Raw genomic sequence first — 15486 nt, 5'->3', positions numbered from 1 at the left:
AATATTAAAATTGTACTATTAACTATAGTCCATACTTCACATTTGGGTGTATTTTTTTTACCCATATACCACCTTATTAACACTTTGCATTTGTATGGTACGTTTGTTAATAATTCGTGAAAAAACCATTTTTATAATTGTACTATTAACTACAGTCCATTGTTTAAACTAGGGTTCCCTGTGTTGCTCAAATGTTTTGTCTTTTAATTTTTATTCTAGTAACATATAAGACTTAAAACTCCCCCTTGTAAACACATTCATATATATACTTCAGTACTGTTAATTACACTCAATATTGTGCTACCATACCACCATCCATTTCCAAAACTTTACAATCAACCTAAACAGAAATTCTGTACATTTTAAGCATCAACTCCCTATTCCCTACAAACCCAGCCCCTGGTAACCTATATTCTAGATTCTAACTCTTTGAGTTGCTTATTCTAATTAGTTCATATCAGTGAGATCATACAATATTTGTCCTTCTGTGTCTAGTTTATTTCACTAAGGCTAATGGCTTCGATGTAATCCATGTTGTCACATGGATCAGGACTTCATTCTTTTTATGGCTGAATAATATTCCATTGTATGTATATACCACATTTTATTTATCCATTCATTGGTCAACGTACACTTGGGTGGCTTCCGTCTCTTGGCATTGTGAATAATGCTGCTGTGAACATTGGTGGGAAGATATCTGTTCGAGTCCCTGCTTTCAATTCTTTTGGGTATATACCTAGTAGAGAAATTGTCAAGTTATATGGTAACTATACTTAGCTTTCTGAGGAACCACCAAACAGTCTTCCACAGTGGCTGCACCATTTTACATTCCCACCAGCAAAGAATGAGTGTTCTTATTTCTCCACATCTCTCCAATACCTGTAATTTTGTTTTTTTTATTTTGTTTTGTTTTGTTTCATTTTGTTTTTTTGAATAGCCATTCAAATGGATGTGAAATGGTATCTCACTGTGGTTTGGATTTGATTTCCCTAAAAGTGATGTTGAGCATTTTTTTCACGTGTTTTTTAGCCGTTTGTATATCCTTTTTGGAGAAAAGTCTATTCGAGTTTTTCACCCATTTTTAAAATTGGATTGTTCTTTTTATTTTTGAGTTGTACGTTTTCTTTATATATTTTGAATATTAAACCCTTATCAAATATGTGGTTTCCAAATATTTTCTCCTATTGAGTAGTTTGTCTTTTCACTTTTATGATAAAGTTCTTTGATGTAAAAAAAGTTTTTTAATTTTGTTGTGGTTCCATTTACCATTGGGTGTAAAGTTTAAGAAATCATTGCCTAACAAAAGATCCTGAAGATGCTTCCCTATACTGATCTTTTCAAAGAACCAACTTTTGGTTTTGATGCTGTTTTTATTCTCAATTTCATTTATTCCTGCTCTATGTTATTTCTTTCCTTCCACTTGCTTGCTTTCCTTCCTTGGAGTTAGTTTGCCATTCTTTTTCTAGTTCCTCCAAGTGTGTAGTTAGGTATTTGATTTTAGCTCTTTTTTAATGTAAGCATTCAGAGCTATGAATTTCCCTCTCAGCACTGCCTTTGCTGCATCCCATAAGTTTGATATGTTGTGTTCTCATTTTCATTTGTCTCAAGATATTGACTGATCTCCCTTATAATTTCTTCTTTGACCCACTGATTAAGAGTGTTAACTTCCATGTATTTGTAGATTTTCCAGTTTTAGTTCTCTGCCTATTACTGATTTCCAGTTTCATTCCATTAAGGTAAGAGAAGATGTTTTGTATAATTTAAATCTTATAAAATTTATTGAGACTTGTTTTGTGACCCAACATGTACATGGTCCATGTACACTTGAGAAGAATGCATATCCTGCTGTTTTGGGGTGCAATGTTCTGTATATGTCTGTTAGGTCTAGTTCATTTATCATATTATTCAAGTTCTCTGTTTCCTTATTGATCTTCTGTCTAGATGTTCTCTCAATTGATGAGAGTGATATATTGAAGTCTCCAACTATTAATGTAGAGATGTCAGTTCCTCCCTACAGTTTTGTGAGTGTTTGCCTCATGTATTTTGGGGCACCATGGTTAGGTGCATAAATATTTATGATTGTTATTTCTTCTTGGTGGATTGCTCCTTTTATTAATTCATAGTGTCCTTCTTTGTCTCATAATACCTTTTGATTTAAAGCCTATTTTTTCTGATATTAGTAAAGCTACCTCAGCTCTTTTTTGGTTACTGTTTGCATAGAATATCTTTTTCAATCCTTTCACTTACAACCTATTTGTGTCTTTGGGTCTTAGGTGAGTCACTTGTATAAAATATATGGTTGGATTATGCTTTTTTGCCCATTCTGCTGATCTGTGTCTTTTGATTGGGGAATTTAATCCATTAACATTTAGTGTTATTACTGTAAATGCAGGGCTTACTTCAGCCATTTTGTCCTTTGGTTTTTATGTATCATATCTTTTTTTCTTTCTCTTCCTTTATTGCAGCCTCCTTTTCTGTATAATTGATCTTCTGTGATATATCTAACTGAATCACTTTTATTACTGTTTTTGTATATTTTAAAAATATTTTCTTTATGTGTTACCCTGGGGTTTATATTACACAACCTACATCTATAGCCTATTAATTTGAAGATAATCAACTTAGCTTCAACAACATATGTGTTCTCTGCTTCCATACCCCATGGTTTCTCCTATTTATGTTGTTTTTGTCCAACATTAACTCTTTATATTTTGTGTGTCCATTATCAGGAAATATGCCTTTTACTTGTTCACTGTATTTTGACTCTTACAGGAATCAAAGAGTAGAGTTTTATATTGAGTGTACAGTACTATGGGGTTTTGCATTTACCTTTTAGTTATGCTTACTGATGATCTTCATTTCTTCACACTACTACAAGTCACTCTTGCATCTTTCCCTTTCAAACTGCAGAGCTACCTTTAGTAATTCTTGTAGGTTAGGTCTTTTGCTGATTAGTTCTCTCAGTTTATGTTTGTCTGCAAATATTTTAAACTACCTGATTTTTGAAGGACAGTTTTGTTGGAGAAAGAGTTTCTGGCTGGCAGTTTTTCTCTTTCATTACCTTAAATATATCAAACCAATGCCTTCTACCCTCCATGGTTTCTGATGAGAAATTGGTACTTAGTCTTATTGAGGATCACTTGTATGTGATGAATCACTTTTCTCTTGCTGCTTCCAGAAGTCTCTCTTCATCTTTGGAATTTGATATTCTGATTAGTATGTGTCTTAGGACTTACTCTGTTTCAAGTATGTTGTACTTCTTGAACATGTATATTTATGTCTTTCATCAGAATTGAGAAATTTTCAGCCATTTCCTCAAATACTCTTTCTGGCCCCCTTTCCTTCTCTTCTCCTTCTGGGATACCCATGACACATATGTTTGTGTACTTCATGCTGTCACTCACATCCCTGAGACACTGCTCAATTTTTTCTATTCTTTTCTCCATCTGTTCTTCCAACTGTGTGATTTCAATTGTTCTGTCTTTAGTTTGCTGATTCTTTCTTCTGCCTGTTCAAATGCTGTGTGCCTCTAGTGTATTTTGAATCTCCATTATTGTGCCTTTCATCCCTATAAATTCTGTTATGTTTCTTTTTATACTTTCAAGTTCTTCTGTATGCTCACACATTGTGTTCTTAATATCCTTTAGTTCTATATCCATATTTTCCTTCATCTTATTGAATTTAGGAGATTTGTTTGAACTTCTGTGTTTAGTTGTACCATATTCTGTGTCTCCTCTGAAGTTTTGATTTGTTCCCTTGACTGAGCCTTATCTTCCTGTTTCTCCATCTTATCTAGGGTTTTATTGTTGATTGGCTTTATGTTAAACTCTTTTATGATTATTGGTCCAACTTATTCTGGACCTTTAGAGTAGCTCATGTTTGTTCAGATTTTCTCAGGTCCTTTTCATCTGATTCTTGCTTTGGGTATGTGGTACAATTTTTCACTTTGAGGAGAAAGCTTCCTTTCCTCTGGTCCTTCTCCAGGAATCTTGACCTGTTTTGTTTTTGTGCAGAATTTTATTCTCAGTTCCTATGATTTGTTTAAATTATCTCCCTCACTCAGTACCCCTATTTTCCTTACACTTTTCAATTCTGGGACCTGTCCTGTCTTACAGAAGTTCAATTCCCTCTCCCATTTTGTTTTCCTGTGAGGCTTTTCTGCTTCTAGTTTCTTCCCCATTAGGTATCCTGCTCTGGAGACTCAGATGGGGTCAATCCAGAAAAGTCCATTTTGTGTTTAGGTGGTTGTGCCAATTTGGATATATTATGTTCTCCAAGAAAAAGCTATGATCTTTTAATCCAATTTCATGGAATATTGGGATTAGGTTGTTTCCATGGAGATGTGACCCACCCAACTGTGACACCTTAGCTTAGAGTGTGACTTCTGATTGAATGTTTCCATGATAGTGTGGCCCCACCCATTCAGCATGGGCCTTGATTAGTTCACTGGTGTCTTATAAAGGGGCTCACAAACAGAAGGACTTGGAGCAGCTGTGAGTGACATTTTGGAGAGCAACCAAGAGAGACATTTTGGAGACAGCCATTGAAAGCAGGCTTATGCCAGCTCAGAGTTTGCTCCAGAGAAGCTAAGAGAGGACAAAATGCCACAAGAGCAACATTCTGAAGAATGCACAGGAGCTGAGAGAGGAGCTGAACAAAACCGGGGATCAGCAGATGCCAGCCACATGCGTTCCCAACTAACAGAGGTTTTCCAGATGCCAATGGCCTTTCTCCAGTGAAAGTACCTATTTTTGATGCCTTACCTTGGACACTTTATAGCCTTAAGACTGTAACTTTGTAACCAAATAACCCCCTTTAGAAAAGACAATCCATTTCTGTTGTTTTGCAAAATGGCAGCATTAGCAAACTGGAACAGTGGTTCAGCATACAGAAACTGGATTGAGTGTGTGCAGTTCTTGCCAATAACTCTACCATGGTCTCCCCTCGCATCCCCCCTTGGGGCCCTTTTTTATACAACATGCCTCAGCAGCTTGTTCCACCCTGGGTCTCTGCAGACTTGGGTCCCTGTGCTTGGATATGGGGTTCTAACTCACTGCTGTGAGTGGCTCTCTAGCCTGGATCCTCAACAGGAGGGACCTGGGTCATGCTACCTCTGTGCAACAACCAAGCTGTGTGGGACCATGTGAGGGAGAGGGGTTGAGACTGACAGGACTGGGATGGAAATTTCCTACCTGATTTTGGAGTTTCTTTTTCTTTGATTCAGCAATTCTGGAGTTCTGCTCCAATCTCTCTCATCCTCCAAAGTTCTAGTAAAGTAGGATTTGTCTATTTTTTTATTCTTATGGAAGAATTTCCTAGGGTATGTCTTATATTGCCATGTTGATGAATATGTTTTGAACTCTCAGAATATCTTTTGAAGAGTAAAATTTAACAGGTTTCTACATGTGAGTTAGGAATTTACACAACCTCAACATTTTAAAAACTAGTCCTTTGAATTGTCATTTGCTCTGACATAATGGCAGGGTTCACTGACAGACCTCAAGAGAGTTAATATGCAATGTTCTTTAGGACTAAATTTAGAGAAAAGTTAGAACATGAGCATTCCAAACCAGGGCAAGTAGCTTTGCTTTGAAGTGATTCTGAGCCCCATGTAACAAATTTATAATGAACCACTGCACTTGCCTCTCTAGCCTCAAGAAGCTTACTTATATCTTGCTTGATACATGTGTGTTTTGGTTTGCTAAAGCTGCCAAAATGCCATATACCATAAATGGGTTGACTTTTAAGAATGGGAATTTATTAAGTTACAATTCTAAGGCTGTGTAAATGTCCAGATTAAGGCATCAACAGGAGGATAGTGTCTCTGAAGAAAGGTTGCTGGCATGTGGGGTTCCTCTGCCAAATAGCAAGGCACATGGCCAGCATTTGCTGGTCCTTCATTCCCAGGTTTCTTTGCTTCAGCTTCTGATTCCAGTGGCTTTCTCTCTGAGGGTCTGTGGGTTCTCTCATAGCCTCTCCAGGGCATTTCTCTCCTGAGCTCTCTCCAAATGTCTCTGCTTTTATCCTCTCATAAAGGACTCCAGTAAAGGATTAAGACCCACCCTGAATGGGCTGGGTCACATCTCAATTGAAACAACCTAATCAAAAGGTCTCATCACAATATGTCTGCCCCCACATGGATCAATTAAAAGAACATGGTGCTTTCCCAGGTACATTACAGCTCCAAACTATCACAATGTGACTAGCACACTTGAAGCAATTAGAATGGTAAATCTGAAACCTGATTTAATACTGTGTTGGCTTAGAGATCCCTCAAAAGGTCATTTAAAAATCTCTTAGATTAAAAGAAAAGTAACAAGTACAGTTAGTTTGACAGCATTAAGACTAAGGTCAGGATTCCTACAGAAGGAATACCTGCTGCAACCATAACCCTATTCCACTGCCACTTTTCTTTATTTTTGCATCCCAACACCCTCTGTCTAACATGGTTAACATTACCATTCAGAACTGCAGGGGTTCTTAATCTGGAGTTTGTGAACATCAGACATGATATGTACATTTTACTGTAAAACTTCCCTTTATCTATAAAGTTTTCATCAATTTCTCAAAAGGATCTGTGATTGAAAATGATAAGGTCACTGTCTTGTATTGTCTGCTACTTTTCCCCAACTAGATAGAATATTAATACCACATTAAATGTAGTTATCATGTATCCTTTGGCTCCTCCTGGTTTTGACAGTTTCTCAGATTTTCCTTGTTTTTGATGACCTTGAGAGTTTTTGAGGATTACTGGTCTAGTATTTTATAGAATGAACATATGTTTCTTGAGGACAAGGATTTTTTCTCATTTCTCTTTTGCTCCTGTGCTTCATAGGGAAACTGGCATATCATAGGCTCTTGGTGTTTTAGGTGACTCTAAAAATTGACATAGTAAAAAATGGGTTGCGGCTACTAAATAAGTGCACTCAGGCTGATTTAGAAATACAGTAATCTGATTATAGGGACATATAGTTCCATCAGTTCAGTACTAGTTAGATTACATGTGGAAAATCTTGTGAACCCTAATGTTAAGAGGAGAGGTGAAAAACTCAAGGGTGGCCACAAGTTGGTGATGGGTCCAGAAATCAAGTTATATGAGAAACAATTGAAGGAACTGGTGAGATCCTGAGTTCCTAGACAACAAGAAGTCAGCTGGATGACCAGGAATGGGACAGAAATAAACCTTGAACCTGGGTGCAAATTAGACTGGATGACTTCAAAGATATCTTCCAATTCTCAAGAGTCTCTGAAGAGTTTTGGGGAGTTTCTAAAGGCTTTATGGATCTGGGACTTGAGATGGGTATAAAAAAGAAGGGAAAAATTTTGGCCAGACTAGGGCAATCTGCAAGTGGGGGGGACCTCTAATAATGGCACAAAGAAGACTGCCCAAACCTGGTTGAATCCCTTCCCTCCTACTACAATGAGCTCAACTTCAACAGTGAAGACAAACTCACTAAGTCATAGAGGAAATAAGTTTGGGTAGAAAAGATCAAGTTGTTTCGTAGAGTTTTGGAAGTCAGAATTTAGACTTTGTGGGAGGTCAGAGATCCCTCTGAGGATTTGTGAAATGATACAGGTGATTTTAGGAAGAATGATCTGACAATGTGCAGAGTAGGCTGGTGAGAGGAGATGGGAGTCAGGAAACTTTTTAAAATTATGAAAAACCAAGTAATGAAGGTATATGGCTACTTAATAGTACAAAGATAAACACTAAGAGAGAAAATAGTATTGATAAAATTGAGTGTTAGAATAAAGGGAAGGAAATATACTAATTCTATCATTACTTATAGAGGGAAATAAAGATACTGATATACTAGCTAAATAAATAGATAATTAAGGGTAATATACAATCAGCACATTGCATAGGTTACTATGGATACAAAAATACAAACTTCCTATTTATCAGAAGTACACATGTAAAACAAAACCAACAGTCCATGTAGTAAAATATTTTTAAAATGATAAATACAGAAAGCATTACAAAACTATGAGAATACCAACCATATTCTATCAATAATTCTAAATGGGCTTATCAATAATTCTAAATGGGCTAAACTCAAGTATTAAGGGAAAAGAATTCCAGACTGAATCACAAAGTTAAACTCAAATCTATGCTGTATAAAAGACTTACACCTAAAAGAAAATTATTCAGAAATGTTGAAATAGAAAGCTGACTAAAAAGAAACTAAGAAACCTCAAACAAAGAAAAAAAGTCAAGGATCAAGATCTTAATAACCAACAAGGGTGAACTGAGGCCAAAATGTGTTAAATGAAGACCAAAAAAAGAGTACTTTAAAATGCTGTAGACATAGTTGAGGTGATGCATCAACATGATGATGTAAACAGCTACTGAAAACTTCTCTCCAGAGATTCAATGAAAAAAAAAATGAAAATTCTGAATTGTTTGAAACACTGGAGGAGGATATAGACTGGAGAAGGACCCTGCAAATGCCAACTTGAAGAAAGAGAAGAAATATCAGGTAGGAAACTTCTGTCTTGGACAAGCCAGTTCTCTCCCCTCCCACTCACTTGGTCTCAGTGTGGGAAAGGCACAGAATCAGCAGACAGGACCCCTGCCAACAGGGATACAGACTATAAAATCACAACAGTGAGATATACCCTCACTGAAGACCCAGGGGACAGGGTAGGACATTTCAAGGCCCAAGTCAGTGAGGGACAAAGAGACTGAGAAAACATGGACAGAGACTGTGTCTCCAGCCCTGGGTCTGAAAGCCCTTCCCCCACCCTTGAGGGAAGCAGTAGCCAGCAGCCATTTCCTTGCCTTGGAGTACTGGGTCAGCTGGGGGAGCACTCTGCCACAGGTGGAGCCCCACATCAAGCCAGATTTTGGCTGGCAAAGTGAAAGCATAGGAATCCTGCAGTTTCAGCTCACCTGTGTAGATGCAGCCTGTGCTGGGAAGCAAAGCAGCTTCTGAGGACAATTAAGTTACCGAACAGCCCCATCTGCTGGACAGTCTGGAAAGAGCAAGGAAATTGAAACACTTAAAAAAACTCCAGACCCTTTCTTAGGACCACAGGAGCTGGTCTACATGCCCTGTACAGACCCAGGCCTGTTTTGGCTGAGAAATATGGAAGACCCAACTGTTAAAGCAGGGCTCTAAAACAAACCAAGGCCTTGCTGGCTGGTGAAAAACAGCACCACTAGAAGTCGGTGCATTTGTATTACCACACATAGCGAGCTTGCTGAGGTGCCCAGTGCCTACCTCCTGTCCCTGTGGCAGGCCACTGTAGGCACCTGATTTTTGGGGGAACACTGGAGAGCAGAGCCAGTCTGACAAATGGCCAGCAAGGGAAACAAAGAACAGATAAAGATCAAAGACAACCAACAAGAAAACCCTAGGCAAAAGAGAGAAAACCACCTCCAGAATAAACTAATCAAGAAAATCAGATGCCTAGACAGCAAAATATCATGAGCCACACCAGGAATCAGGAAGAAATGACCCAGACAAAGAAATAAACTAACACCTCAACTGGAATTCAGGAGTCGAAACAACTAATTAAAGATATTCAAATAAATCTTCTAAATAAAATCAACAAGTTGAAAGAAATTGTGACAAAAGAAATGAAGGATATAAAGAAGACACTGGGAGACCATATAGAAGAACTCAAAAACTTGAAAAAAAAAAATGACAGAACTTATGGGAAAGAAAGACACAATGGAAGAGATGAAAAACACAATGGAGACAATACAATAGCAGATTGGAGAGCAGAAGAAAGGATTAGTGAACTAGAGGACAGGATATTTGAAATCCTACACACAAAAGAACAGATAGAGAAAAGAATGGAAAAATATGAACAGGGTCTCAGGGAACTGAATGAAAACATGAATTGCATAAATATACATGTTATAAGTGTCCCAGAAGGAGAAGAGAAGGCAAAGGGAGCAGAAAGAATAATAGAAGAAACAATGAATGAAAATTTCCAAACTCTTATGAAAGACATAAAATTACAGGTCCAAGAAGCACAGTGTACACCAAACAGAATTGATCCAAATAAATATACCCCAAGAAACTTACCAATCAGATTTTCAAATGTCAAAGACAAAGAGAGAATTCTGAAAGTAGCAAGAGAAAAGCAATCCATTACATTCAAGAGAAGTTTGATAAGACTAAGTGCTGATCTCTCAGCAGAAAACCATGAAGGTGAGAAGGCAGTGGTATGATATATTCAAGACTCTGAAAGGGAAAAACTGCCAACCAAGACTCCTATATCTGGCAAAACTGTCCTTCAAAAATGAGGGAGAGTTTAAAATATTTACAGATAAACAGACACTAAGAAAGTTCATGAACAGGAGATCTCCTCTATAAGAAATATTAAAGGGAGTGCTACAGACAGATAGGAAAAGACAGGAGAGAGAGGTTTGGAGAAGAGTGTAGAAATGAAAACTATCATGAGATAGAAAGAGGGCAGAGATCAGGCATTTGATGCTGAAGGAGTACAGAATTTTCAACAAAGTTGATTATATAGATGCAGAAATGGATAGCACAATATTGTGTGATGGTAGCATAATATTGTAAGTACACTGAACAAAGATGACTGTGAGTACAGTTGAAAGAAGAAGGCCAGAGGCATGTATGACACCAGAAGGAAAGATAGACAATTAAGGCTGGGGCTGTATAACACAGTGAAACCAAGAGTTTGCAACACTCTTTGCAAGGTGTTAGAAATGGGATGGTAGAGGGGACACAATACAACCAATGCAAACCAGAGTCTATAGTTAACAGTAATATTGTAATATGATTCCATTAATTGTAACAAAGGCAATATACCAAAGCTAAATGTCCATAAAAGGGAATATAAGAGAGGGGTATGGGATTCTTGGCATTGGTGTTGTCTGACCTTTTTATTATATTTTATTTAATTTTATTTTTATTTTTTTCTTTTATTATTTTATTCATCATTTTTTCATTTTATTTTTTTTTCTTTTTTCTTCTCTTCCTCTTTCTTTGTGGAAGAAATGGAAATGTGCTCTTATAGATTGATGTGATGAATGCATAACTACATGATTATACCAGGAACCACTGATTGTTTAATTAGGAGTGAATGTATGGTATGTGAGTAAAAGTGTTTAAAAAATTACCAGAGGGATACAAATGCTGGAGAAAATGTGGAGAGAGGGATGTACCTAATCACTGTTGGTGGGGAAGTAGAATGGTACAGCACATCTGGAGGGCAGTGTGATGGTTCCACAGGAAGCTAAGGTGGGGTTGCCATATGGTCCTGCAACCCCGTTATTATGTATATACCTGAAGAACTGAGAACAGGGACACATGTAGACATTTGCACAGTGGTGTTTATGGTGGCATTATTCACAATTTGCAATGGATGGAGGTGGCATAAGGGTACACTGACTGATGAACAGAATGATGAACTGTGGTATATGCATAAAATAGAATATTGGGCGACTGCAATAAGGAATTAAGTTGTGAGGTATGCAAATAGGTGAATAGACTTTGAGAACAGTATATTGAGTGAAATAAACCAGAAATGAAAAAACAAACATTATAATGCCTCACTAATGTGGATTAACCGTAATGTGCAAACTCTGAGAATTGAATCTGAGAGCATAGGTTATCAGGGTAAGGATTATGGTAAAGATTCTTAGACTGTAAGCTCTTACAGCAGTCACATCTATTCCTGAGTTGTAATGGCTATTTCCAAATTCTGAGATGCTGAGCTCTTTGTGTATAACCTGGTTGGTCCCGGGAACTTTGGAACTTTGAATAGGAAGTGATATCTGGTTGGTTTGTACAGGTTAGTGTGAAGCCCCAATACATCCCAGAGTAATTTGGGCAGAGAATAAAAATGTATTTGCTAAGCCCCCTTAAGGAACTGGGGAAAAATGTGAAAATATTAAACTTCCCCACCTGAGCAATTAATGATATTCTCACAAGCACTGGGGACTACCAGTTTAGAAGGCCAAGCCTTCGATGTTGGGGCTTGCCCTTATGAAGCTTGTTACTGCAACAGAGAGGCTAAGCCTACTTATAATTGTGCCTAAGGGTCACCCCCAGAGAAACCCTTTTGTTGCTAAGATGAGGCCTGGCTCCCTCTAAACCAACTCTGCAGTTAAACTCACTGCCCTCCCTGCTATGTGGGACATGACTCCCAGGGGTGTAAGTCTCCCTGGCTACATGGGACGTGACTCCCAAGGATGAGCTTGGACCTGTCATCGTGGTATTGAGAAAGCCTTCTGGACCAAAATGGGGAAGAGAAATGAACTAAAGTTTCAGTGGCTGAGAGATTTCAAATGGAGTCAAGAGGTCTTTCTGGAGGTTATTCTTATGCATTATATAGATGTCCCTCTGTAGTTTTCAGTGTATTGAAATAGCTAGAAGGAAATACCTGAAACTGTTAAACTGTAATCCAATAGCCTTGACTCTTGAAGACGTTTGTGTAATTATATAGCTTATAGAGTGTGACCATGTGATTATGAAAATCTTGTGGCTCACACTCCCTTTATCCAGTATATGGACAGATGACTAGAAAGACAGGGATAAAAAGTAAATAAAAAATAGGGAGGGATGGGGGGATGGGATGTTTTGAGTGTTCTTTTTACTTTAATTTTTATTCTTATTTTTATTTTGGGGGGGTTAATGAAAATGTTCAAAAATGGATTGTGGTGATGGATGCACAACTATATATAATGTACTGTGAACAACTGATTGTACACTTTGGATGACTGTATGGTATGTGAATATATCTCAATAAAATTGAATTTTTAAAAATGCTATAGGTTACAATTCACAATAAAGATTAAGTTATATCTGTAGCTCAAATAACCTAGTAACAATATTAAGCAAAAACTGTAAGGAATATAAGAGAAATAAAAAGAAAAAATGGGTATAGGAAACTGTAATTCATCTTTCTTGATCCATGCAGATTAGTAATTAAAATATAAGACTACAGAAAGTCTCAATAACATATTATTGTGGTAGATCTAATTAACATATATTGAGAAATTCTGAGAAGGGAAATGTTGCAGACCTGACATAACCAAGATGGAGGTGATAATAAAGGACACTGACAGACACAGAGACAGCCTGTCACCCATGCCACAGTTAAACTCATTGTCTTCTGAAGAGTCCTTAGACAACTGAAATAACTTTCTTTATGGACCTACCTAGGTGCCTCAGATCAGAATATGCTAACTGACCTCCTTGCCAGTTGCCTGCTAATATGCAGCTCCCACAAGGAAAACAAAATTCATGGCTCCAAACTACAAAAACATTCCCATTTTTGCCTTTGTTAGATAAAATCAATCTATTAATGGTTTATCCTGCGCAGAAATAAATAGCATGCTAATAGTTCACTATTTCTCTTTGAGTTTCTCTGATAGTATCAAACTTTCACAAAACTATGTATTAATCTACAAATAAAACAATAAATTCCAAAATGTAAAATTAATGTAGAAAACACTCTCATCAAAATGTAAGTATAAAGAAATATACCATAGACCAAATAATAATCAAAAAACCCTCGCATCAAATAAAAAATCTAAACTGAAATTTCAGAGTATGGAGAAAATTTTACATACAAAGAACTCTGGGATAAAGCTTAAGCAGTGTTCAGAAGAAAAATAATATCCAAATGAATAAAAGTTATAAAAGAATATCAGATATAAACCAAACAAAAACAGAAGAAAAAATAAAAGCAGAAATTAAAAAGTGAAGAATGAAAGAGCTAATACGTACATACATATATAAAGCTGGTTCTGTGAAAAGCTGACAGAATAAGTAAACCATTAACTTAATCAAGAAAAAAGGAATAATAAGAAATGAGAAGAGAATGACGATTAAAACAGAGGAAATTAAAAGCAAGTGAATGCTTTGTATAGCTCTATGCCAACAAATATGAAAACTGAGATGAAATGATATATTTCTGGGACAATAAATTATCATAAAATAAATTACCATAATTGCTGTCTCAAAAGCACCCGGCCCAGACAATTTCAAAGGGGAATTTAATTGTACAAAACCTTTAAGGAACAAATATTTCAAATGCTATTTAAACTATGAGAATATAAAAAGGAAGGAAACCATCAAATTTTATTTTATTAAATGTGCATAACTGTGATACCAAACCCCCAAAAATGTACAGAAAAAAGAAAATACACACAAGTCTCATCTATGAATAAAGATAAAAAATTACTAAATAAAATCAAACAGCATATTAAAAGAATAATAAATTATGGCTGGCCAGGTAGGGTTTATTCCAGAAATGCAAAGATAATTCAGTATTGTTAGAAAATATATAGATAAAATTGATCATATTGATAAAGCTAAGGAGAAAAAAAATCATCTCCTTAGATGCTAAAAAGGATTAAATAGAATTCAAAATCAATTTTTCATAGTAGAAAAATTCTTGATAAAAAAGGCATAGAGGAATGCTTCCTTACAGTGGAAAAATATTCATATTAATCTTTTTTATGTGTAAATAAATTTTTATTTTTAATTTTCAAAAGTAAAAAGGTTAAAACACTTTAGATGATTAATAAGACTTAGTTGACATCTAGTTAACCTCATACAACATTAATGTTTTTTGTTTCCTTGAAAATACTCAAGAACGATTCTATTGTTTCTTTAGAAAATAGACTAAAAGATACGTTGCATATAATGAATTCCTTGAAGAACATTCTACCACACCCATGTTTTTTCTGACACTTGAAATAATGAATTAAATGTCAATTTAACCTATCTCTTGGACGAAAAAGCAAAAAATGCAGCATTAAAACATAGGTCATCTATTCCAATTTCACTATGTTTCCACAAACAATACCTGTTTTTCACAATAAGGAAGCAGAAAATAAGATACAACCAGAAGGATCTGTCCTGAAATCATTTATCTCCTTTGTCAAAAGATAAGAGATTAAAGATGGGAGATCATTAAGTGATTTTTTTCTTTTAACCATTTAACTGACTCAGAAGATAACAAATATGATTAATGTAAAATCCATCAGCCTATATGAATGCCACATCATATTTTTCCCTATTTGATAACAAAGGAAAATAGGTTTAATATTTAAGATTAGTGTGACACTATTACTGAAAGCAACATTGCTATCATCACAGCTCAAGAAGTATCCACAGGACCCTGTTAGAAACAGAATGCTGTCCATGCCCCCAAAATGTGAGATTAGGTAATTGTCAGTAAACATGAGGTAAAAAATTAAAAGATTTTCTGTCTTCATTCATGCCATACTGCCACACCCCAGAAATTCAGGTTAAATGGGTTTTGCATAGCACTTCATATCGACTTTAGCAATGTAATGTAAATTATAATGTCAACTTTGGTTTTTAAATAAAAACCGTTAACATTTTTGAAACTACAAATGGGACTCTATTTATGTAAGAATATGATCTAATAGCAAATTCCGGCATCTGGACTATATATATTTTATACATATATTCAATGAGTATAACTTGAAGCTCTTAAATTATTTATTTCAAATTCAAATAAAGACAA

This window comes from Choloepus didactylus, chromosome 15 (genome assembly GCF_015220235.1).
Source record: "Choloepus didactylus isolate mChoDid1 chromosome 15, mChoDid1.pri, whole genome shotgun sequence".
Classification (NCBI taxonomy): Eukaryota; Metazoa; Chordata; class Mammalia; order Pilosa; family Megalonychidae; genus Choloepus; species Choloepus didactylus.
The sequence above is the reverse complement of the archived record's forward strand: the minus strand, read 5'-3'. Positions refer to the sequence as shown.